Source organism: Delphinus delphis, chromosome 9 (assembly GCF_949987515.2).
Source record: "Delphinus delphis chromosome 9, mDelDel1.2, whole genome shotgun sequence".
Lineage (NCBI taxonomy): Eukaryota > Metazoa > Chordata > Mammalia > Artiodactyla > Delphinidae > Delphinus > Delphinus delphis.
This window is the reverse complement of record NC_082691.1, coordinates 104,501,301-104,526,415: the sequence shown is the minus strand read 5'-3', so window position 1 is coordinate 104,526,415 and position 25,115 is coordinate 104,501,301.

Sequence of the window (25,115 nt, the reverse complement as noted above, 5' to 3'; positions counted from 1 at the left end):
AAGATATGCCTGTTTGGACACCCAAGTTCTCAACCTAGTAGTTTATTTCGTCTAAGGCTGCATTTCTCATTAGGAGGACCCAGTCCATCAGATGGCTGTTAAAACAAAACAGAAATGAGCCCTGGGAACCAAAGAATCAACTGTGCGTTGCAACGTTTATGTGTTTTCAGCGCACGAGGAGCCCCTGTCCTAGGACCCAGCCACCAATTAAGTCGGTGGGACCCCGAGGTCCAGGTGTTCCCAGCAGCTCAGTGGTGACGGGCATTCGCGGGTTTGCCGTCATGGTTCTGAAGAAGTCCCAAAGCTGGACGTGTCTCCGTGACTGTTCTGTGACATAGCTACCCGGGTGGGGACTGAGAGACTAAGGTGACACCGGTGGACTTTAAGGGACAGCTTTGCAATGGAGCAGTGCTCACGACAGATGAGTCAGTCTCAGGACTCTTGCCTGCTCTGTGCCGCGGCGAGAGAGGCTCCCGCCTTCTGGAGAGAGGAGCTGACTGGCATCTCGACAAAGAGAAACTGTGATCACTTCAGACGCCGTCGCTTCAGAACTTCGAGGGTAGAGTGTGCACATGTTTCTACTTGCAAAGCGTGTCTCAGTGATTCCAGAAAAGTCTCGCATCTCCCTTGCTTCTTGAGGCTCCCACAGATACAGAACGCAGTTGCTTTCCCAGGCAGCCAGTTTGCTTATTGATCTCGTTGGAGAAAAGAACAGAACTAGGAAAACTTACTCCGACAAACGCTGCTTTCATCTTCAGGCAGTAAAGCGTCTTTACAATCTGATTAAAACACTTGGAGACAAATAAAATCACTTTTGGATTAACAGTAGCGCTGGATGTGGGAGTCCTGCTGGACGGGTTCCCTCCCCGTCGCCCCCCCACCGTGTTCCTCAGATCCTGAACTCAGGTTTGAAAGTCAGAAGACTGGGGTTTTAAAATCTCAAGCCTGAATTCTTGACGACGTTTCCTTCATTACCCTTTTGCAACCCTTGTTTTAATGTATGTGATTTATTTCTGGTGACTAACTGTCTCTCCCGTCTCTCTTAGGTTCTATGCAGTTTGGAATCCAGGCACAGGTTGTTCCAAAGGTCCCAGCCTCCCGCAGTCAAGGAAAGGGACTCCGATTGCGTGCTTGACCCGGGCAGAGGGGGCAGGGACTGCATGAGGGGGGAAGGGTGAGGGAAGGCAGAGCGCAGAGGGGGTCCCAGCTGCGAGAAGGGAACCAGGAGCTGGTGCCAACGGTGACCAGGCAAATGCAGATGCTCAACGCCTTCCTCCTGCCTCTCCTGCCTCTGTGTGACTTGTGCCCCCTTTGAGGCCGTGCCGGGTATTAATTAACCTGATGTCACTTACTGAGGGGCATATGCCCTGTGACTCATTCCGGTGGTTAGAAGGCAGAGAGACAGCCAGTGACCCTGCCCGTACTTCCTGCTGGGAACTGAGTCCGAATATCTTGGAAGAGCTCTCTGCTCCAAGTTGCCTGGCCTGCCCTGCTTTGGGGAGGGAAGAGGGAGGCTCAGGCTTCCGGATTCTGCAAAGGCTGCAACAGTGTTCAGCGTCCCGACCTGAGGACCAGTGATGTCGTTCTTTGAATTTACAAAGCTGTTTGCGGACATCTGTGGTCTCTAGCTCTTCCCGTTGCGTGGGGAGAAGGGGCGTGCCACGCCAGCAGTTTAGAACCCCAGGCTCTTGGGGAAACGTGAGCTCAAGTCACGTGTGCAGCAGGAGGAAAACACTCCCCGTGCCCAGCTTCCCGATAAGGGCGGTAAATGAGTTAGAAAAGATCATTTGTGAGGAAAGGCCAAATAATGGGTTGAAATAAAAATGAATAGTCGTGTCTTTTACTTCCCATAGTTGAGATTCACGGAGCATTTATAATAAGATGGCAAATCCTGGAGCACGGGAACTCTCACAAGTAGGAATAATTTGTTTCTTGCAAAATTAACACTTTTTCTCATTAGATGTTGGGATTCTGTACTTTTAAAAAATCCCTCTGAGGTTGTTCACTGAAATATCTGATTTTAGGAGGAGTTTGAATTTAGCATTGTGAGTAACACTATTTCCTTAAAACTTTTAAAATGGGATACATTGTAGACCTAGGGAAATTTTACTGTAAAAATGATGTCAGGTTTCTAAATCAATCTGACTTGATAGGGTGTGAACTGCATTTTAAATTGTCATTGTGCACAGTGACTGAAAAAAATATTCAAACAAGCTACCACTTGGTTGCATACAAATTCAGGCCTCCTCACACCTGAGGGCACCCAACCAGGACACAAAAATACGCCCTAGGCATCTGAGCCTCCACTGGGGATCGGGCCACCCCCCAGTGATGGGCACTGGGGGAGGGAAAGGGCCCGTCAGCTTCAGAGAAGCATTGCAAAGTAACCTGTGCCCCCAGGGGAGAGATGTGACCCCAAACACAAACACGGGTGAATATGGGTTACCTGCAGTCCGGAAATGCCGAAGTCATTAAAAAATAATTCTCAAAAGGTTTCATTGTAAGTTGATGGTTTGGAGCTTAGAATGAGTGCTCCCAGGGAACGCAATTTGAAATGCTGGTCGGGCTCCCAGCAGCCCTGGGAAGGCGGGCTAACCTTACGGTAGCTGGCAACCAGTGGCCGAGACTTGCTTGGGAAAAACCACTCATGTTTTGTTTCTGGACAGTGAGACTCTGGGGGGAGAGCTCGGGGAGGGACCTGGAGGCCCGGCAGCTAAGTCCAGTCCTCTGCTGTGGAATTAATGAAGGGGCCACATGAGAGCAAGCGGAGGCTGCTTCGTCAGAGCTGGGGCAGTTTCCTCGTGGCAGAGGGGGCTCAGGGGTGCCCTGGTGGAGGCTGGCGGCACAGGGAGCTGGGGCAGGGCTGGAAACAGGGCTCTTACGCGGCCGCCGCGGGGAGCATATCAGGCTTTCCCCAGCTGGCCCTACATGGGAAGTGGGGACAGAAGCTGGGGATCGAGATATTGCTGTCAGATATTGATCATGGCCCAGCTGTCTTGCGGGGGTTCCTGAGCTGGTTGCTGGAGACAGAGGCTGACTTCCTGGAAGCCGGGCTGGCTCCCCAGGCTGGTCACCAAGGAGCAGCCGCTGCGCGTGTGGTCAGGGCTCTGTGTTTATACGCGGTCTGGCTGTTGTCCATGTGTCTATCCAGTCTATCCAGTCTCACTTCTCAGGCCTCTTACAAGCCACGTGGCTGACTTTCATATATAAAAACCAAGTGTTTAGAATGCATGATCCCTGAGATATTGGCCATTTCTCACATTCTATAAAAAAATAAAATCGTAAGAATAGCAACTTCATATCCATTTAGGGCCTGGGTGGACTCCTGCCCGGAAGCAAGCTGTAGCAGACTTTCCATGTGAGTTTAGAGCGTCCTTCGATAAATCACAGATGGCCAGGGGCAAAGAACGTGGCTCAGAGGACACCAGCCTGGTACAGTCCGCCTACCCCTGGCCTCCCAAGGCAGGAAAACAAGGTCCAGGGCAGGAGGGCCTTTGCCAGCCGCACGACTCCAGGCCCAGCGTCCCCAGAACCCCCGTGAGGCCGTCCCAGCCCTTCCCAGGCTGGCGTGTCTGTGCAGAAACACTTCCTGTAGGCATCCGGTGCCGAGCCACCCAGGCCCCACTGCCCCGAGCAGCTGAGGCTTCTGGGCTGTGCTCTCGGGATGAGCGCGGCTCCCGTCACGCACAGCCAGCGGCCGCAAGGAGCAGGTCTGATCTTCAGGGAGACAAACACCTGAAGTAAAGAGACCAACTGCCCAACTAGGAACTGCTGGGGGCCCATCAGGTCCTGTGCGAGGATTATAGACACAGGGTCCTCCTGCAGGAAGCGCCCAGGGCTGCTCCCACTTCCTGTGACAAGGACGCCTCAGGAATAAGAAGGGGAGAGGCCACTGGCCTGAGTCCGCAGCACAGGCCTGTGTTTCCCTGCGGAGGGTTGACTCCCCGGAGGCCCCCTCTTCCTGCCGTCCTTCATCCCCAGGTGCCAGGCACTGGCCAGGCTGCAGACACCCCCCTTCCCATGGCCCCCCGAACCCTGCTACAGGACGGTGATGAATGCTGAGAGCGGCCAGCAGTCCGTGCAAAGGGGACCTTTTATGCCAAGCTTTGTTTTCGTGGCTCTTGGTTCAAGGGCAATTGATGGAATGTGAGAGCTGGAAATGCTCTCGGAGTCCCTTTAATAATATCCCCTCCTCCATGGTGGGGAAGTTGGGTCCCTCGGACTTGTGAACTGCTCCGGACATCGGTTACTTCTCTGTTCAGAAACTCTCTTTCCTGAGCAAGTGTTTGGTGCCGGCGTTCAGTCCTGGGACACGCAGCGCGGGGCCGGCGGGGCCCTGGGGGCTCCACTGTCATAGCGCGAGGAGGGAGGGGTGCCGCGCTGGGGGCACCAAAGCTGGGCTCAGACTCAGACCAGAGGGCAGGCGAATGCTCAGGGAAGACTTCCTGGAGGAGGTGACGCTTGAATCAAGTCCTGAAGGACCAGGAGCAGCTGCGAAGGAGGATCGGCCTCTCTGACCGAGGGGCAGAGGTACAGAGGTCTGAGGAAACACGAAGCATCTGGGAGACTTGAGGTAAGGCACCTGGAGGAAACGGCACAGAGAGAGGCAGGTGGGGCCCGTCCTGTAGGAGATTGGGTTTTATCCTCAAGGAAATTCAGGCATCACTGGTGCTATTGGGGTATTTGGTCTTTGAGTCACCATTAGTTTGGTGGTGTCGACCGCAAAAAAATCCCCACAGAATGTGAGAGCCATGCGTTCGGTTTTATCTGGGGGCCCACGGAGGACCATAGCCTGGGAGACAGCATCTCAGAGAGCTCTGAGGACTGCTCTGAAGGGGGGGTGTCCGTATATATGCGATTTTGGAGAAGGGGCGCATGCAATCAAACAGACATCTCTGTAGAAGGTCACTGTTAGTCACAAGGAACAGAAACCTCAGTTACTGATTTTAGTGCTTTTCTAAGTATGGGAAGAGGCCAGAATCTTGGTTCATGAAATTTTCTCCTGAAAAGTGTCCAGCGATCTGAGGGCCTGATCTGCCAGTTTTCCCAGAGCACGGAGGACCTCATCCTGATCTCCGCCCTGAACTCCTTTCAGGGTGTGTGGAAGGTCAGCAACTGCAGTGGCTAATGGCTTGACTTTTGTGGAACTGGATGGCAGACCGCATTGTTTAGTTGGCAGTGTCTTTAGAAAGATCCAGCTGGAGCACTTTGGGGACGGACTGGAGCGGCGGAGGGAGAGCCTGGCGGATGTGCCGTAACAGAGGAGGCAGAGCAAGGACCAGAGCGAGAGGGGGGCTGGGGAGGATGTGGCCTGCGTCCCCCAAGGAGGACATCTCAGCCCTCCCCGCTCTCTCCATCCGTCCCCGAGCCTCGGAGGCTCAGTGCTGGTGAACGGCGTGGGATGGGCGTCTGTACGGGCCCTCCCATCGTCGCCGGCTGGTACAGGTCACAGGCATCTCTCCACTGAAGATCGAGTTCAACGTGCTGAAGGTCGCTTTCAACAGCTGTGCTCCCTGCGGCTGTCCTCTCCGAGTTCCAGCTGCCCCTTTGGGCTCAGGGCTGGTCACTTTGCTTTGCTTCAGCCTGGCCAGCCCTTTGATAGGCCCTCCTTGAGCCACCCAGTTGACACCTGCTGTTTACTGTAGGGACCCTGAGTTACGTGGGTGCAGCTCTGGTGCGGGAGAGACAGGAGCTCAGCGCTGGAGTGACTGCCCGCACACTCGCTCCCCTGCGACCGCCTCACTCAGCCCGCGGGCACTGCCCCCCTGAGGCCTGAGTTTCCAGTTGCATCTCCACTTTCTAGTCCACTCCTGGCCCCGTCTGGACAGGTTCCAGAATCAACAGGATTTCACCCAGAAAATGCAGCCTCAGATTCTCAGTCTCTGGGGTGAATGCATTTCAGAAAGAAAGGAGATGGGGAAGGAGGGGCTGAGGGGAGAGAAGCTGGAGGGAAAGCCCCTTCCTGCCGGTCTCTCCTGCCCAGAGGGGAAGCTCGCTCCTTGGCTTCTCCGCTGAGGTCATTTTCCAGAACTGTTGCTCCCCGGGGTCCTGCCGAAGTTAAGGACCGTGCTTTCTAGTGGCCAAAGCTTGTGCAGGGGCGGGTGCAGAGGATGGGTCCCCAGGACACCCCGAGGGGGCTCCCTTCCTGTCCGCACAGGGAGGGGGTCCTGCCGGGAAGCTGCATGCACCGCCTTCCTCTCTCCTGCCTGAATCTGACTCACGGCCCTGCGGCGCGTGGGCAGGGAGTCGAGCAGGCCCGCCCAGAACGTTCCCAGTCTGTAAAAGAGACAAAACCTTCAGCGTAGGAGAAATACCTGTCCCAGGAAATGAGATGGTGCCTTAAACCTCAGAGCGGGGAGGCCGTTAGCTTTTTCTCTTACTCATTCTTTCTTGCCTTGAGGGTCAACTCTCAACACTATCTCGCCACAAAGTGGCCAGGTAAATGTGAAATGCTATCTTGATACAAGTTGACAGGTTCCAGTTAAGAGGGAATGTATTGATTTTAAATGGAAATGGCCGCTTGGCCTTGACCCTGGTTTGGACACAGCATGGTGCGGGCTCACAGTGGCTTTCAGGGCGGCGAGGGGGAGTGGGGCAGACCCGGCTTTTCGGGCATCAGCCATCGCCCCTGCTGCCCAGAGCTCGTGCCCTGTGCCTCAGAGAACTCCCACCCTCCCTCTGCGCTGCCTACTCCAGCAGCACTTAGGGCAGCACAAGGAGGTTTTAGCCCCAGCAAAGGTGACTCCTACAGGATAACACAGGAGGTCCTCTTCCTGGCAGGTGTTACGTGAGAGGGCGGGGGAGGACCGCCTCTCCAGCTCCAGACACATCCAGGCAGCACAAGTCCGCCCCCTTCCAGCACACACCACAGCGCAGGGCAACAAGGGAGCCTCCTCTTCCCATCACCTGTTCATCTGCAGGGCGGTGTGAGTACGTCCCGCCCGGCAGGTGGCATTGGGCAAGACGGGGATTGAGGTCTCAAGGAGAGGTCGGTGGATGGGCAGCCTGTGAGCTGTGCCTTTTCATCCAGGCATCCCCAGGACCCAGCACGCAGAAGGGGTCCATCACTCCCTGTTGAAAGGTGGAAGCACCTTGGATATAGACACTCCATCCTGGAATGCTAGGACGGGGTCATTGCTCTGGAGGCCCTGGTTAACGCCATGGCATCCTTGAAAGCCATTTATGAAGTTCAGAAGAAGGGACTCACCTCACATCTAACCCGAACGCTGTGCTGCTGTTCAAACACAGCCAGGACCCTCCAGCCTCGAGGCAGCCACGGCAGCAGATCCAAGATGGGGCTCAGGCTCTTCTGGCTCCTGGGGCAGCTCGAGGGGACAGGACAGTGCTTCTCCCAGGCCTCGGTCCCCACCTAGTCCCACGAACTGAGTCCTCAGGCCCCTACTTTGGAAACAGAAGGGGCAACAGCTGTTTAAATGCTAGCATATCCCTGGCACAAATGATGCTCTGATGTCCAGGTAGATAGTCTGAGATGAAGAGGAGAAGAGAGCGGCCCGCCCAGGACACTGGTCTCTCACCCGTCCTCAGAGCCGTCCCTCACCTGCAGCGGAGGACGCAGTGGCAACACACGGAGAAGGGCAGCCCTGGGGATGCTCGGACAGGCCTGTCCTCGTGTGGAGGCCGCCCGTGGCCTTCCTGCTGCTCCTCTGAGAACTTGCCCAGGCTGCTGAAGCAGGATATAACCACAGTGGACCCTGCACAGGACGGCGGGTGAGCCACCCTCTGTGAAGGACAACCGACCAGGGGATGGGAAGGGGGCGGCGGGCGGAAGTGCATCAGCAGGTGGGCACAGTCGGCCACACGAGTCTCACCTGCAGGGAGGATGACTGTGACGCCCATTTGACACAGGTGATGGCCTCAGAACGCGCCAGTTTTAACCCCGTGAGTCAGGAACTGAAACGCAAGGCCAGCCCAGCACGGTCGTCTCTACACTGCTCTGCGGTCATCCCCAAGCTCCGTCCAGCTTTGGCTCCCTCTGATTCCCTAGGGTCACAGAGAAACAACCTGCTAAGTGCTTTCCTTCTCTTGCTCTGTTTTGTGCGGCAGAAAAGCCCAGAGGAGAGATGAGGATGCAGAGAGAAGCCCCATGAGCAGAAGAGTCCAGAGACCGAGTGGGGAGGCTTTTCCGAAGGGCCCGCTTCTCGCCGCCTGCCCGACCGTGCTGCTGTTTCCCCAGCTCCCATGTTGCACCAGCTTTTCTTTCTGTGGTGAAATCAAACAAGCCCAAGGCTGGGGTCTCCAGGGTGGGAAATGCAGCTTCTAAAACATGGAAATCCCCTCCCGACCTGAGCGGCTCTGCCCGGACCCCCGTGTCTCGCCAGGTGGTTGCAGTGTTTCTGACTTGGAGGGTTGGAGGTCTGTGTGCTCCAGGCTAGTCGGTGAGATCAGACAGAGGATGAAAGAAAAGGGCTGCGAAGGAGAACAGCGGAAGGCTCAGCCTCTCTCCTCTCCAAGGGGACCCGTCCTCCATGAAGCAACGGCAAAAGATCTTTTTTCTTAAGGTCCATCAGGTGCTCGAAATTCTGCCTCATTTTGGTTTCCTTCAGCTTCAGACCATGCTTTCATGTACAACTATTGTTTTTTCTCCCAGAGTTAAAAGTATCTTTCTTTTAATTTCACGTATTTGGCTGTAAATAGGAAGCGTACTTTTTAAAAAGGGGCAAATGGTTACAGCAAAAACTCATCCCCCTTTTCTTGTCCCCATCATGACACCAACTTCAATTCTGACAGCAGCCACAGGGGGTTAGGTGCAGACCCCACAGGTTAAGGGCTCCATCCCCCCGAAAGACAGCCCCACTTCAGACACCAGCCACCAGTGGGGTCCCCAGGCCACCCACACTTCTGACAAACTGTCTATAAGTCTGGAGGTTCCCGTGATGCCCCTCAGGTATAGAACTCAGGAAAGTGCTATGTTTGTCATCACAGTTTTATCATAAAGGACACAACTCAGGACCAGCCACGTAGAGAGACAAACAGGGTGAGGTCTGGATGGGTCCCAAACACAGAGCTCCGGGCCCTCTCTAGGTGGAAACGGGGGGCATCACCCTCCCTGCACATCAGAGTGCATCAGCTGGGAAGCACCACTGAGCTTCCGCGTCCGGAGTTCTTATTGGCGTTGCATCACATAGCAGAACTGACGGCTCACTGGCTACATCACTGAGCTCCATCTCCAGCCCCCTCCCCTCCCTGAGGGTCAGAGAAGGAGCTGAGAGCACCTGGCCCCAAGCCCCCACCCTCTAATCAATCTAATGGTTAGTTTTCCAGTGGTCAGCTCCATCTTGAAGCTCTGGTTGGCATAAACTCTCAGGGCCCACCTTGAGTCACAAACACACTCCTGTCACTTGGGAAGTCCCAAGGATGGAGAGGTTGTGTTCTTTATTATTTGAGTCTCCAGCCACCAGTTTTCTTATCCAGAGGAGACAGATATTAAGAATATCTCAGTATCCTTCCAGAAACATTGTATTTTTCCCAAGGGTAGCATTCTATGTTATACACATGGTTTGGAACATTTTTTAAAACTTAAATGTATATTTTGATTATCCCATAGTTATACTTGAGGAGTTTCTCTTTTTCCTGACATAGCAGTTCATTGGACCTGTGCTGTAACTGCTTCTTATTGATGGATAGACTGTTTCCAGCCATGGCTGCTACAATGATGCTGCAACGGATGACTTCATACATGAGTCATTGTGCACCTGTATGCGTGTATGTGTGGTCCGAACTCCTGGACTTGGAGTCACTGGGTCACCCCATGTGTGTACTTGTGATTTAAGTGACTATTCGGACATTAGCAGATGCCCTCCGCTGAGTCCTGTTTCCACTCCCACCAGTGATGCACGAGGCTGAGGTTTCATCACACCATTACCAAGCCCTTTTATTTTGCTAGCCTTTTTGTTCAAATACTTACTCAGTTTTTAAAAATTTATTTATTTATTCATTTATTTAATTTTTGGCTGCATTGGGTCTTCACTGCTGCACGTGGGTTTTCTCTAGTTCCTGAGAGCGTGAGCTACTCTTTGTTGCGGTGCGCAGGCTTCTCGTTGTGGTGGCTTCTCTTGTTGCAGAGCACGGGCTCTAGGCGTGCGGGCTTCAGTAGTTGTGGCACATGGGCTTCAGTAGTTGTGGCTCGCAGGCTCTAGAGCGCAGGCTCAGTAGTTGTGGCACACGGGCTTAGCTGCTCCGCAGCATGTGGGATCTTCTGGGACCAGGGATCGAACCCATGTCCCCTGCATTGGCAGGCAGATTCCCAACCACTGTGCCACCAGGGAAGCCCCCTTACTCAGTTTTCAATGAGGTTGTTAGATTTAATTTTTTGGTTTCATTTTTAGTAGGTTTTCTTTCTTAGAGCAGTTTTAGGTTCGCAGCAATACTGAGAGAATTACATAGATTTCCTGTGTCTCCTCTGCCCCTGCAAATGCACAGGCTTCCCCTTATCAACATCCCCACATTTGTGAGTTTAGGATATTGTTACAGCTGATGAAAACACATCACACGTCACCATCACCCAAAGTCCACAGTTTGCATCAAGTTTCACTCCTGCTGCTGTACATTCCATGGGTTTGGACAAATGTGTAATGACGTCATTATAGTGTCATCCAGAGTGGTTTTATGGCCTTAAAAACCCTCTGCTTTCTGCCGATTGATTTTAGTTTTTTTAATGATTATAAAGGTGCTTTCTCTCTTGTTTTATGATTTATTTATTTTTGGTAATAATTAGAAAGGCCTGTCCCATTCTGTAATTATATAATAAATAGTCTCCCATAAGTTATTCTAGTATTTTTATGGTTTTGTTTTATAATCCATCTGGAGCTTCCCCTGGTGTCACATACATCCCGAGACCATTTACAGAACAGTCCCTTACTGGAAACATCACCTTCATCATATCCTAAGTCTGGTTTGTGAAAAGCTCTCTCTGGACACAGGCAAAGAACAGGTGGATTGTCCGAAGGGTGCAGGCATACCTGTCAGGACTTTCTGTAGCTGGGTGGCTGGAAGGATGTAGCTTGGAGCAGCATGACTTTAAAAATAAAGTCCTGGGGCTTCCCCGGTGGCGCAGTGGTTGGGAGTCCGCCTGCCGATGCGGGGGACGTGGGTTCGTGCCCCGGTCCGGGAAGATCCCACATGCCGCGGGGCGGCTGGGCCCGTGAGCCATGGCCGCTGAGCCTGCGCGTCCGGAGCCTGTGCTCCGCAACGGGAGAGGCCACAGCAGTGAGAGGCCCGCGTACCACAAAAATAATAATAAAAATAAAATAAAATGAAAATAAAGTCATGGTCCTAAGCACGCAGACAAGTGCACGTGAGGAAATGGCTATAAATCTCCCTGAGGCTCAGCTCTGTATCTACAGAATGGCGATACCACGTGAGTGAAAGGTGAACATAATACTAGGCTATTATTTATCAAAACCAAGCCTCATTCCTTGAGCCTAGAGTGCATGACAGAGCTGGGGGCCGGGTGGTGGGCAGCAGGGCCATGGACGCTTCGGGAGACATGCAGGGGATTGAGCAGCAAAGAAAGCCTTCAAGGGAACCGGGAGCCAAGCTTCTTGCTGTCAGAGGAGGGATTTACTAATACCGGAAAGGGAGAAGGTTAGAAGAACCTGAGGGGCTGGATTGGGTTGAAGGTATCAGTGTCAACTCACCCATCTAGACATAGCCATGGAGATGTGTGTGTGTCGGGCTGAGTGTGTCTGTAGAGCACTATAGACATAGATTTCCTGGTCTTTCTCCCAGAGAACCAGGGAGCAGTGACACCCCAGCAGCACTAAACAGTGAGTACCCCAAACTTGGTTTCCAAATTGTCTTCTCTACTAAAGGGTCCCAGGGCTCCCTAGAGGAACGGCTAACTGGGGATGCGACAGTGGTCCCTCCCCCCTTCCTTCTTTCTCTCTTTCATCTCTCCCCTTTCCCCCCATTTCCCTAGAAATACTCCCCACTTTCACCTTCAATGGGCCAGCATTGTTTTAGAGACAAAGTGCTCAGAATCAAGCTACAGAGTTGGTATTTTCTGTGCACTCGTGATGCCGAAAGCTCAGCTTCTCCATACTCCGGTGCCAAATCAAATCTCAGAGACAGAGTTCTGGGTGCAGTAGAAAAGGATAGCTTTATTATTTTGCCAGGCAAAGGGGGACGCAGCGGACTCCTGCCTCAAAAAACTATGTGTCCCCTCCCTTGGAGTGGATAGAGAGAAGTTTTACAGTGATTGTTAAAAGAGGGCGTGGTCAGCTCATGGACATTCTTCTGATGGATTGGTGGTGACGTAAGAGTCAGCAGCTCAACCTTCAGGTCCAACTGATCTGGGGTCTACAAGCTTATGGGCAGCATACCATCGTTAATCCTTAACTTCTCCCACCTGGAGGGGGTTTCAGTACCCGCAAAATAGCTCAGATATTGTTGTAGGCATGCCTTGATGGGGAGCCGGGACCTTGCCCCAGCCTGCTCTCTGCTGTTTGTGTCCCCCCGGGTCTGGCATCCCCTCCCTTCCCTAATTAACAGCTGCTTAAATCTGCCCATTGGAACTCTGGGAAGGTCGTGGAGGCTGAATGAAGGCTGTTTCCTGTAATCAAAGAAATGGGGGGCACAGAAAGGCTTTGTGCCCAGGAGCCCACAGGGCCTGCTTGGTGTCACTCAGAGAGAACAGAGATCAGGTGAATACGGAGGAAATTATTCAGGTTATTTGGAGGAAATTTACAAAAGCATTTCTCTCACTGAACCAAACGGCCGCCTTTCTCTGTCCACCCTCACGCCGCCCCTCAGCCTGCAGCTGGGTGGACGGGGCTGGAGGGAGGGTACGGCGTGAGTGAAGGAGACCAAGCTCAAGGGCACCACACCCGCTGCTTTTCCTGTTGGGATTTTCATGGGACTCCTTTGCGAGAAAAGGATGCCCTGCTGATTTTTAAGGCAGTTCCTGTTAAAATGTAAACGTGACACTTAATTCACCTGCCCCCTTCACAGCCCAGAGCTTGTGGGGAGGGTGGGGATAAGGCGGGAAGAAACAGGACTGATGGAAGGGGACAGGGGACAGTGGCGAGTGGGCTGGGCGATGGGGCCAGCATCCTCACAGAGCCTGGGAAGCGGGGAGTGACACTGCCAGGGCTTCTCAGGACCCCTGGGAGGACGTTCTTCTGCCTGTCGTAGCTAGCAGCGTTGGGAAAAAAAAAAGAACCACAGTGACCCCACAGGGTGAGGGTCTGCGTGCAGGTGCGTGGGCACCAAGCAGCTCTGGCTCCCAGGGCCGTCTGTGCGGGAAAGCTGAACCAGAAGACGCTCCTGGCGTGGAGACCTGGGGACGGGACCCGGCACCGCGGTGGACGTGGGGGACCTGGGAAGGAGGTTGGACATCTGGGGCGGGATGGGGACCCGGGATGGGGGTGGGGACAGGGCGGGAGTGGGGACGGGGCCGTGGCCAGCCCGGTGGAGGCAGCTGCGGCAAGAGGGCACTGGTCTCCTGGGCGACGCAGGGTGGCCGGGCCTCTGCAGCCACTCCCTGCGGGTCGCCCAGAGGCTGGAGGGCTCCGGGAGGAGGCGGCTGCAGGCATGGGGCCCGCGCTAACGCCCGTGGCCCCGCTGGCCCTGCTGGCGTGGTCACCCTTGGTGACCTCGCCCCTCTGCCGTTTCGACCCCACCTCCCAGACCTCTGCTCCAAGGCCCTGCCCTGTCTGGCTGCTGCCCAGCTCATGCCCGTAGCTGCCTTTGCTCCGGTCCTCTTCTAGAATGTTCTCTTGGGGCCCACTCTCATCCTTTGGGTCTTTGTTCAAACGTCACCTCCACAGATAGGCTTTTGCTGCAGAGGCTCCTGATGGCCGGTCACTCTTCTCGTCATCATTTGAACAGCCCAGGTGAGCCAGGATGCATGGCCATCCTGCCGAAGGCTGCTCTCCCCAGCTGCCCGTGTGTTCGTGCTGTGTGGTTGCCATGGGAAATGATATCTGCTCGCCTTCCTTCCCGGTTCTCCCCCCGCTCCCTGCCCAGGAGCCTCCTTGGACCCAGAGAGGAAAGCCCCGTGTCGAATGCCAGAGCCCCCTGCCAGCCCTGAACCTCTAGCCTCTGAACTCCGAGCCCCCCGGAACACGCTTCATCTCATCTAAGTCGTTCTGTTTGGGGTCTTTTTGTTGCTGCTGCTTAGCAGTACCTTTGGTAATAGAAACGTACCTTCCACAATCTCTAAGAGAGATTTCCCCAGCCACTTCCTATCTCAAAACCTGGTTCGTGCAGAGCAGTGGCTGTGATGTGCGACTTCTTCCCATGCTAGTCAGTTGTCACCTCCCCACCTGAACAAAAGTTCTGTGTGCACATGAACGTTGTCGTGCTCACCTTGAAGGCAGAGCAGGTGGAAGGCTCCAGGTAAGTCCTGCTGGATGGATGAACAAGGGAAGTGACCCAAGGAGGCTGTGAGGCTGCAGCCCCCAGCCTGGAGCTCCACAAAACTCCTTTGTTAGAGTCCAGCAGGTCAGAATGGCTCCTCCCGTAGGTGTTGTGAATTTTCTTTTAGCTTTTCTTTATCATGAATTTGTCCGTGACTTTTTTCCCACAAATTTTAATGTAGTCAAATTGATTAATATTTTTCCTTATGATGTTTTGCTTTCATCCCATGCTTATAAGGTCTTAGCCCACTTGAAAACTATTTTCAAAAATCATACTGAGGGCTTCCCTGATGGCACAGTGGTTAAGAATCCGCCTGCCAATGCAGGGGGACACGGGTTCAAGCCCTGGTCCGGGAAGATCCCACATGCCGTGGGGCAACTAAGGCCGTGCGCCACAACTACTGAGCCTGCACTCTAGAGCCCATGAGCCGCAACTACTCAGTCCACGTGCCACAACTACTGAAGCCCACGCGCCTAGAGCCTGCGCACCACAATGAAGAGTAGCCCCCACTCGCCGCAACTAGAGAAAGCCCGCACGCAACAATGAAGACCCGACGCAGCCAAAAATAAATACATTTTAAAAAAATCATATTGAATCCACTTAAAATTAATTTTGGTGTAAAGAGTTAGTAAAGATCAAGGCTAGTGAGCTGACCTTTGGCCCATAACATGCTCAGTAAGTGTTGCTATTCTCATTATTTTAAATATTATCTTCTAATCAATTCCCATATGTATTAGGGTCTATTTCCAGACTGCTGGGTTTTTTAAAAAAATAATTGATCTATTTCTGTACTAGTATCATTTTATTTTACTTATCATAGCTTTATATATATTTCAACATCCCATATTACTCGTATTTTCTATCAGCTTTTCAATTATTTTAGAAAAGGTCAGGGAAGATCCTGTTCTTGTTTTGATAGCAATCTCATTGAATATATGTAGATCAGCTTACAGAGAATTTACATCTTTACAACACTAACCTTTAGCCAAGAACAAGCTCCTTTATTCAAGTCTTTTTACTATCTCCCAGTCGAGTTAAAATTTTCTTGATATAGATCAGGCACGTTTTGGGGGCATAGACTTTACTTTGTAGAGCGGTTTTCGGTTCACGGCACGATTGTGGGGAAGGCACAGACCTTTCCCATTTACGCTCAGCCCCCGACGTGCACGGCCTTCCCCACTATCAACCTCCCCACCGGCGAGGGATGTCTGTTACACTGATGAAGCTGCGCTGCCACGTCACCATCACCAGCGTCCAGAGATGACCTTGGAGCTCGCGCTTGGTGTCCTACGTGCTGTGGGTCTTGGGCAAGTGTATGAGGTCATGGATCCACCCCTGTAGACAGTACAGAGTAGTTTCACTGCCTTAAAACACCCTTGCTTTTAGGTTTATTTCGAGCTACTTTGTCTCTTTTATTATTGCTAGTGTTAATGAGAATTTTTCCTCCTTCGTGTTTTCTATTGGTTATATTTGTATATAAGACGTTTATTATTTTTGCATATAAATTTTGTAAGCCAGACTTTGCTGAACTCTGAAGTGTTCTGGTATTCTTTCAGTGGATTTGTTTGCATTTTCCAGGCATCATCTACAAATAATGACCAATTTGCCTATGTCTTGCCAATAGTTACACCTTTCTAGTTCATTCTGCTTCTCTAACGGACCTTCTCCCGCTCCGTCACGGACCCTAGACTTTCACACCCTTATCTACCCCTTCCTACTGGGCCTGGAGCTACTGGTTCCCTGGGTCACCCACAGACACCCTCCTGGCCACGCTCTGGCCCAACAGTGTCACACAGTGGACTTGCTCTGCCCAGATACTGCCCGTGGAGGTGTGTGCGTGTGCGTGTGCATGTGCGTGTGCGTGTGCGTGTGTGTGTGCGTGTGCGTGTGCGTGTGCGTGTGCACGCTTTTACGGTATAGTTATGGTTACAGCTCTCCTGGATACATCGTTGAACTGAGTAAGCTATTCTTGTCTTCCTAGACCAATTCCCCTTTCTCTTAGTCACGGACCCCTCTTAGAAAGCTGAAAAATGTGCCGCTTCTGGACCCGGTCTGAGGGTTCCTAACCCCATTCTCCCCGGTGATGTGTTAGCTGTTGCCGGGAGCCCTGCCCCTGGAGAGCAGACCCCACAACCCCCGGCTTTCCATCAGTGCTACTCCCAGGGCTTGCCTTGGGCTCCTGACACAGGATCTATTTCTGCCTTCTCTCTCACTGACCCTTTCTCTGCTCTGTGGGCTCATTTGGAGAAGAGATAAAGGTGGAACAAGATGGGAGACTCCTGCAGGGTGTGCACACTGCTCTGGTCCAGCTGCGCAAGAATCCGTGCAGAGCGCTGGCCCTGACCTCTCTGCACGGCTCTGCCTGCGGCATCCGGACCACTGCCTCTTTCCCCTCCTCTTGTGCTTCGACCTGCAGACGGAGAAGACTTTCCCTCTCCTGACCCTCCTTCCCCCTCCGTCTTCCTACTATGCGAGGGCGCTCTGCAGCCCCACAGTTCTTCACAGACCTTCACGCGTGTGTGTCAGCCGTCAGTGTGATACGCCAAACGGGCTATTGATTTAGTGACAACCATTGCTGCGAGGAATTGATCTAATGTTTTCATTACGCTAAAAATGCTTTAACAAGTTCATTCGGAATTAGGCGATGGCAAGGAGCTGCTTGGTTCCCATCATGTTCCCAGGAGGAGGTGACTTGTAGGGGACCTTGAGGGACAAAAGCCACCCCTCTACCCAGCAGCGCCCAGCCCGGTGCTGTGGGACTGCCTTCCCCAAAGAGACCAGAGCCCTTGGTGTCCCCACCAGGCCTTCGGCTTGGAAATACTCAGCGTGGCTTGCTTGGCTTCCCCGAGTCCCTGACCTCGGCGCCCCGGCCCTTTCTCCATACCCGCCCCCCCCCAGCAAGTGGCCCTGAGGGTCCTCGTCCTCCGAAGGCATCAGCATCCTGTCTGCACGGGGGAGGTAGTATGTTCCACCCGGCTTCCCCGCCCTTCCTGCCCAGGCTTTTCCTGCGTGTCGACCTCAGTTTGAGCCCTCGCTGCTTCCTGCTCGTGGGACCCTGTGCCTCGAGTGTCCACACGTAACTGTGGGCAACACCACTAGTTCTCAGGGAGGTGGTGGGTCTTCAGTGCAGTGACGGGAGCCCAGCGCAGGTGGGGGGGGAGGCGGAGGGTACTCAGGGGCGCAATCTCCCCGCAGGGCTCATTGTCCAGGGTGCTGGGGCCGTCCCCTGGCCAGCGGGGTCCAGCTCTCTGACAGCAGAGCCTTGGGTCCCGTCTCAGCCCGGCCTCGGTGCCCACCTCCTCCCGAGTCCAGGTCCCAGCCCGGCACAGAGGGCTGGCCTTCCACTCCGACCCCTATTCTGAGACAGCAGTCCGCTGTTGGTCACTTGGTTCCCCCAGGACGGGACCGGCTGTAATTTGTGAGGCCCAGCAGAAATGCCGACGCAGGGCCCCTGTTCACAAATCAGGGTTTCAGGACGGTGATGGCAGAGCACAGGTGGCCCTGCCCCATCAGGCTGCGTCCCAGGAGCCAGGGTCAGAGATGCAGACGGTCTGCGCATCTGGACTTGAGGGGGCCACCTGCCCACAAGCCCGAACGATACGCCGTTTCTCGGGTGCCTTATGGCTCCCAGTGGGGTCCCTTCCGGGGGGCAGGCCTGAAGCCAGCCCCGTAGGCCCATGCTGGCTGAACCCATGCAGTTGTCATGGCCGAGGGCAGAGAGCCCTGGAGGGTCCCAGCCAGAACTCGGATGTGTGGACACAGCCGTGATTCCAGCGCATCTGCCCGCGTGGCTTCACGTGAAGCTGGGGGAGCCCGAGTGCTGCCTCCCGTACGCCTGGGAGATGAGCAGCTGGTGCTGTTTACCTCGCAGCATTGCTGGTGCCACGTTTCTGAAGCTAAGCCAGGCCTGAGCACAGCTCCGCGACGCCACTGTGATTAATGACGCTGCCGCGGGCATCACCCTAGATGCACCCTCATTTATTCAAAGCAAATAAAACCGTCTCGGGGCTTTTCTGCACGTGCGTCTTCCCTGTGTTGTTCTATAGGCTACTTGATCTGGAAAAAACAAAAACACCCAAGCTGGCGTCTAGCATCCACCCCCAGCCTCTAAGTTCTAAATTCTGAATTGATTTGGACGTGCACGGTCAGCCCGCTACTGCTGCATAACAAAGCAAGACTTAGGGGCATTTTCCCTGCAAGTCTGCTGGTCGACGGGCGGCCAGCTGTCTAGACCAGGCTCAGCAGGCAGCTCTACAGGGTAGGATGGGTCCAGGTCTGTCCCTTATGTGACTCCTCCCCCTCTGACCCGGGAGCTGGTTGGGACGTGCGCTTCTCTGGCCAGGTTACGGGCACAAGAGGGTGAGAGGAACTGTGTGACACCACAGGAGGCCTGCGCTGAGAACTGGCCGCTTCCACCTCAGTCCACTGGGGTCAGACGGCTGAGCCGCACGTCCGGGGTGGGCCGGGAGGAACTGCAAATTGATGCTGCAGAGCCAGCGTCACCACCAAAGTGGGGTTTTCTCCCTTCTGCAGGTGGGTCTGTGTCTGCAGAGGGAACTGAGCTCGTGCCTTCTCAGCGCAGTTTATATCTCTGCTCTGGAAATGCCGGCTTCTTAACCAGCCAGGTGACGGTGCTCCCTCACCGCTGAGTGGGATTAGCTGACGAGATGCTCCCCGGCTTCCTCGGTGGGAACCAGAGCCCCCCTGCCGCGCACACGCTGGAGGCGGGAGAGCCGTGGTCTTGCTGGAACCGACGTGGGCATCTTTGGACACTTTATTGGGAGAGTGTTTTCTTTCTTCCTGGGAGGTGCAGGTGTCTACGTCCACTGTGGGGCAAGTGTCCTTTGGTGGGACTGGAGGGGCCCTTGGGGATGGCAGCGTGCAGCAACTCGGGCTGGGCGCACCGCGCTCAGGATGAAGCCAGCCTGGGCTATTTCTTAATCGGCTTGTTAGAATTCATGAGAGTTTTGCATTTAAGAGTCTTCCTGTGACCAAACCTCTTAGGATGGAGATAACGGGGCCCGTGACAGTCTCTACAGAGCCCGCACAAGATGATTTGGTTGTGTGAGCCGCTCTCCCCACTGTCCTTGACAGCCCTACCTGCCAGCTCTCACCATCACTGGATTGCTTTAACGCCTCTCTACACGGAGGGTATTTGGGTGGAACCATGGTGGGTTCTGGAGATGCACCTGCTTTTGAATCTCGGCCCTGCACCCCTGTGTGCTTACCTGCTCAAGTCTCAGTGTCCCCATCTGTGAAATGGGACGATGACCACAGCAGCTGCTCCAGAGTCTGTGTTGGTCTTCAGTGTGATGGCGTGTAGAGGACTTAGCACAGAGTCTGCACACAGTGGGCCTCGACGGGTGGAAGCTACCGCCCCTGCGTGTGGGTCCCCAGCTCCCCACGGACAGGCCTAGATTCAGTTCCCAGACGGTCTGTTTTTTAATTGAAGTATAGTTGATTTACAATGTTGTGTTAATTTCTGCTGTACAGCAAAGTGACTCAGTTATCCATATATATATACATTTTTTCATATTCTTTTCCACTGTGGTTTATCCCAGGTCATTGAATATAGTTCCCTGTGCTATATAGTGGAACCTTGTTGTTCACCCATCCTACATATAATAGTTTGCAACCCTGATGATCTTCAATCACGTCAAGGTGGTTTTAACAGACAGGGACCTGAGGGCTGGAAGTCCCACTCAAATAGCTCTGACTATGCCTTGTGAAAATAGAACATGACAAATAGCCTGTTTTATGCTTTTCCCAGACTTTTCTTAATATTACCAAGTCTCAGAGAAATTTAGTACTCAAGACATGCAGAATGAAAACGTTCAAAGAGTAGTCAAGCGTGGGCCTTCCCTGGAGGTGCAGTAGTTAAGAATCCGCCTGCCAATGCAGGGGACACTGGTTCAAGCCCTGGTCTGGGAAGACCCCACATGCCGTGGAGCAACTAAGCCCGTGTGCCACAACTACTGAAGCACGCGCCCCACAACTGCTGAGCCTGTGCACCTAGAGCCTGTGCTCTGCAACAAGGGAAGTCACCGCAGTGAGAAGCCTGCACACCGCAACAAAGAATAGCCCCTGCTCGCCACAACTAGAGAAAGCCCGTGTGCAGCAACGAAGACCCAACGCAGCCAAAAATGAACAAATAATTAATTAATTATTTATTTATTTTAAAAAAAAGAGTAATCAAGTGAGAATGCCCTGAATGAAAGATACAAATTTTAAGTGGTGTTTTGGTTGGTTGCATTTCTGGTCTCCTGAAGGCCAACAGAGACCCTTGTATTGTTAGAACCGGAAATCTTCCAACTCTGTATCTGTCCACATCCTCCCAAAGTAAACAGCATCTTCTGATCATAATCGCCTCTTCCCTTGGTGACTGAAGGCCGTTATCCTGAATATCAAGGATGATTAAGATGGGAGGTAAATAGAATTATAGTGAAACTAGAATGTTCCCTGGAAAACAAACACTACCACCGATGAATCCTAATATAGCTTCTTTTTCTTAAAAGAATGTAGGAGGAAAATGCCTGTCGTTTGGGTTCTGAGTAACCAGGGTTTGCCTGTTTGATTAAAAAATATTGTTTACCAGATTTTCCTTTTCTGCCACCCATCTCTATCTTTGAGCATCTTCAAGTTGTTAAAATGACTTCTTCTCACAGTGTCTCTGTGTTTAGATCTGGAAAATATAATTTGGGTTAAAACTCGATGGGGAGTCGCTCAGGCGGATGGGTTGCCGTGGTAACGTGCGGGGAGGGGAGATGTATGGCCGGAGGTATTTGCAAGAGCCTCTGGGTTGGGCTTTGTCTTTGCACCGGCTGGTGGGTCTCCTCTTTCCAGGCCTTGCCTCCACCTGCTGCCTTCCTGAATCACTGCCCGGTACTGAGAAGACTATGGGGTCCCGGGGCCGGGCGCATTCTTGCTGGCAGAACCCTGATTTTGTTCAGCTACAGAGAGGCCAAGTGCCTCCTAGGACAGGTTGCACTCTTTCTAGCCCCAGAGGGTGGATCTCAGTTGGTCTAAACTAAACATCATGATTTTATTTCCATGCCAGTGACCGGGTTGGGCCAGGTCATAGGACAGTTCTGGCCAATGACAGTGAGAGTGTGCGAGGGGTGTCTGGGAGCTTTCCTTACAAATAGAAGTTCACAGGTGAGGAAACAGCTGTCTAGGACTCTAGATGTCAGGTCTGAGGATTTGAAGCTTAGAACCACAGGTGACATCTCTCACCTGTGAAGGAAAGTCAAGAGGGTTGCAAAGAAGCAGAACCAGAGTCGGGGCGTCACTGAGGCGGAGTTAATCAACCTGGGGACATCCTGATGTCCCAAAATAAACTTTTTATTCCTGAATCGTGTTCCCCCAAATTCATATGTTGAAGCCCTACTCCCCTCGTACCTCTGGATGTAGTCGTATTTGTAGGTAAGGTCTTTAAAGAGATAATTAAACTAAAATGAGGTCTTTATGGACCCTAACTCTAGTGAGGATTCGGGTTATAATCAAATAACCAATGAATTATAATCGGTAACTGTTGGAGGATGGAGGGAACGAAAAGTGTCCACTGAACAAAAACATGAGGTGGGCAGCTCTGTTACACTCAGTGGGTCAGTTTATTATAGGGTGGGGTCTGGGGGGAACAGTCTGGAAGCGTTCGAAGCTGTGTGCCCTGCTGCCGGGGGCAACTTTATAGTCAATTTCGGGTACGGGGGTGTGTGTTTGGAAACAGGATGAGCCTTCCTAAGTCGAGATTTATGAACGGGTAACTAGTCTCTTGGGCGCCAGGAAGACGTCAGCGAAGGTCTTTGTGATCGTTCAGAGGCTAACAGTGCATGGAGGCCACCTGGACCTAACAATCATTGCACAGTACCTCCCAACCACAACAGAGAAGAGATTCACTGAACAGTACGGGTCTGGGTGGGGTCAGCAGGACAGGTGGGACCATACGGGCCCAAGATTGCGCCAGTTATGCTAACAGCCTTACAGTAACTCATAATCCAACTTGACTGGTCTGTTACAGGAAGAGGGATTTTGATGACGCAGACATATGCATACACGGCGGAAAGGCCATGTGAAGACACAGGGAGAAGACAGCCACGTACATGCCACGGAGAGAGGCCTCAGGATGAAACCGACATTCCGGCACCTTCATCTTGGACGACTGCCCTCCAGAATCGTAAGAAAATAAATCTCTGTTGTTTCATCTCTGTTTGCCCCCTCCTTGGTACTTTGTCGTGGCAGCCCTAGGACACTAAAACATCACCGAGGCCAATACGGGCTTTGGAAGCAAGTGGCATCACCCCCAACCCCAAATGGCTTCAGTAACAAGGAGAAAATGGACTAAATCACATCCAAGAAGTCAGGCAGGAAAGCAGCCCATGGTGGCCTCAGCAATGCCATCAGAGACCCGGGTTCCTCCATCTTCCTGCCCACTTGGCATGCTGGCCTGACCCTTAGGCGGGCTCCTCGAGGTGCCAGGACGGCCACCATGTATCCAGCTGCCTCCTGCAGGTGACGCTGTGCAGGGGCAGGAATGAGGTGCTGGAAGGTTCCTACATGTCTGTTTTGTGAAAGGAAGAAAGCTCTCTCCTCCTGTCTCATTGGCCAGAACTGCAACCCTTGCCCATGGCTGGCCACGGGCACAGAATTACTGTGGTGGGAATGAACCAGGAAGAAGGCAGTTGTCTGTCACATGTGGCTGCCAGTGATGGGATGTGAGTCGTGCTTTACGAATACATTAGAAGAAACTGGAACAGAAATGGTGGTTGGGGTGCAGCCAGCAGGGTCTTCTCCCCACCTGCGCAACCAGTCATCACCAATCCTGTTGATTTATCTCCCAAAGAGCTCTTGAATTCATTGGCTTTTCTGCATCCCCTCTTCCATCACTGTAATCCAAGCTCCAATGATCTCTTACTAGGACTATTGCAGTAGCCTATCAGCCTGCCTGAACACACCCTGATCCCCTCCCATCTCTTCTAACCGCAGCCTAATGACCTCTGAAAAATGTAGATGTCATCAAGTCTCACCCTACTTGAAATACTGCAGTGGTTCCATGCAGCTTAGAATAAGGCGTACTTCCTTACCTCTGCCTGCAAGGCTCTGCCTAGCCTGGCCTCTCCCCACCCCACAGCCTCATCGAACGCCACACTCTTCCCACCCACTCCTCCTTGGGCATGTGGACTGTTGTTTTTACTGTCCCTCAAACACATTGTGATCTCACTCTTGTGTTTAGCATGTGCTGGTCCCTCTCTCCAGGACCTTGTACACTCCTCACCTGGTAGATACCTCACCTGGCCTTATCCCTCAGGGCTTACACATCTCTTCCTAGGGAAACCTGCTGTCTTTCTTGACAAGGTCCAGCCCACCTGCACCCACCTGTGTGTAACCCTCCCGCTCACAGAAGCCTGCACGTGAACCAATCATCCTCCCAGGTCGGGAGCGGCCGGTGCGCTCCTGGTCCCACCTGTGCTTACTTGCGCAGCCTGAGGCCTGCGGCTCCCCTGGCTGGAGGGTCTGGGGCCTGTGTGCTGGCTCTCAGCTTGTGCCCTTTCCCACGTGACCTCTCAGTCAGCCGTCCTCCTGGGCTCTGAATGTGGTGGCCAGACCGTTCCAAGAGGGCAACGGCGAAAGCTGCAAGGCCCCTGGAGGCCTGACCCTAGAACTTGCACACGTCACTCACATCACTTCTACTGGTCAAAGCGGTCCATGGGCCTGCCCAGCAGTGTGGGGAGACGGAAGGATGGCGAAATACTGCCTTTTCTAATCTCCACTCGTCACGTGGGTCTCAGAGCACACGAGGCTCTTCTTTCCGGATATGATCAACACTCCTCTGTCCTCTGCGAACCCCTGAGCGGCTGTGGCCAGGACGGTGGGCTTCTCACCCCCATTATAACTCCTGCGCCCTGTACAGCGCCCAGAAGAGAGTTGGGGCTTTAATACTTATTGGATGACTGGATGAATGGGATACAATTACGCACCAGGTTAATTCAAAAAGGCCACTATGTTGCCATTGAGGATCATTTGTGGGCCTAAATTATCCATTAAACATTTAAACATCTGAAACAACTTAACATGCACAGATAGAAGAGTTCAGGAGATTACGGCACATCTACCTGATGGGATATTATACACAACTTTTATGATAGTCGCCATTATGCCACAAGTTGAGAATATACTTGTGATATAAAATTGAATAAGAAAAATGTCAGAGGGACTTCCCTGGCGGTCCGGTGGTTAAGAATCCGCCTTCCAATGCAGGGGACGCGGGTTCGATCCCTGGTCGGGGAACTAGATCCCACATGCCGTGGGGCGACTAAGCCTCCTGCGACAACTACTGAGCCCTCGCGCCCTAGAGCCTGCGTGCCACAACTAGAGAGAAGCCCGTGCGCTGCAACGAAGACCCCACACAGCCAAATAAATAAATAAATAGTTTTTTTAAAAAAGGAAAAAATGAGACAAAGAAGACAAGACTTTATAATAATGTCTCTCCATCCGTCGAGCACTTCGTCCCCCGGCTCACCTCCTGCTGGTGGACACGCCTCTTCCTGGCACCAGTCTCCGTGGGTCCCAGCGTGGCCGTCTCCTGGAGCTTCAGTTCACATGTCAGTCCTCAGGGAGGCTCTCTGAGGCCCCAACCAGGTACATCCCTGTAAATCTCCCGGCCCCTCCCCCGTCGTCTGCCTTACTTGGGGCTGTGTCACCTGGCACAGTGTCGGCGCCTCGGGGTGCCTGGGGGGCTT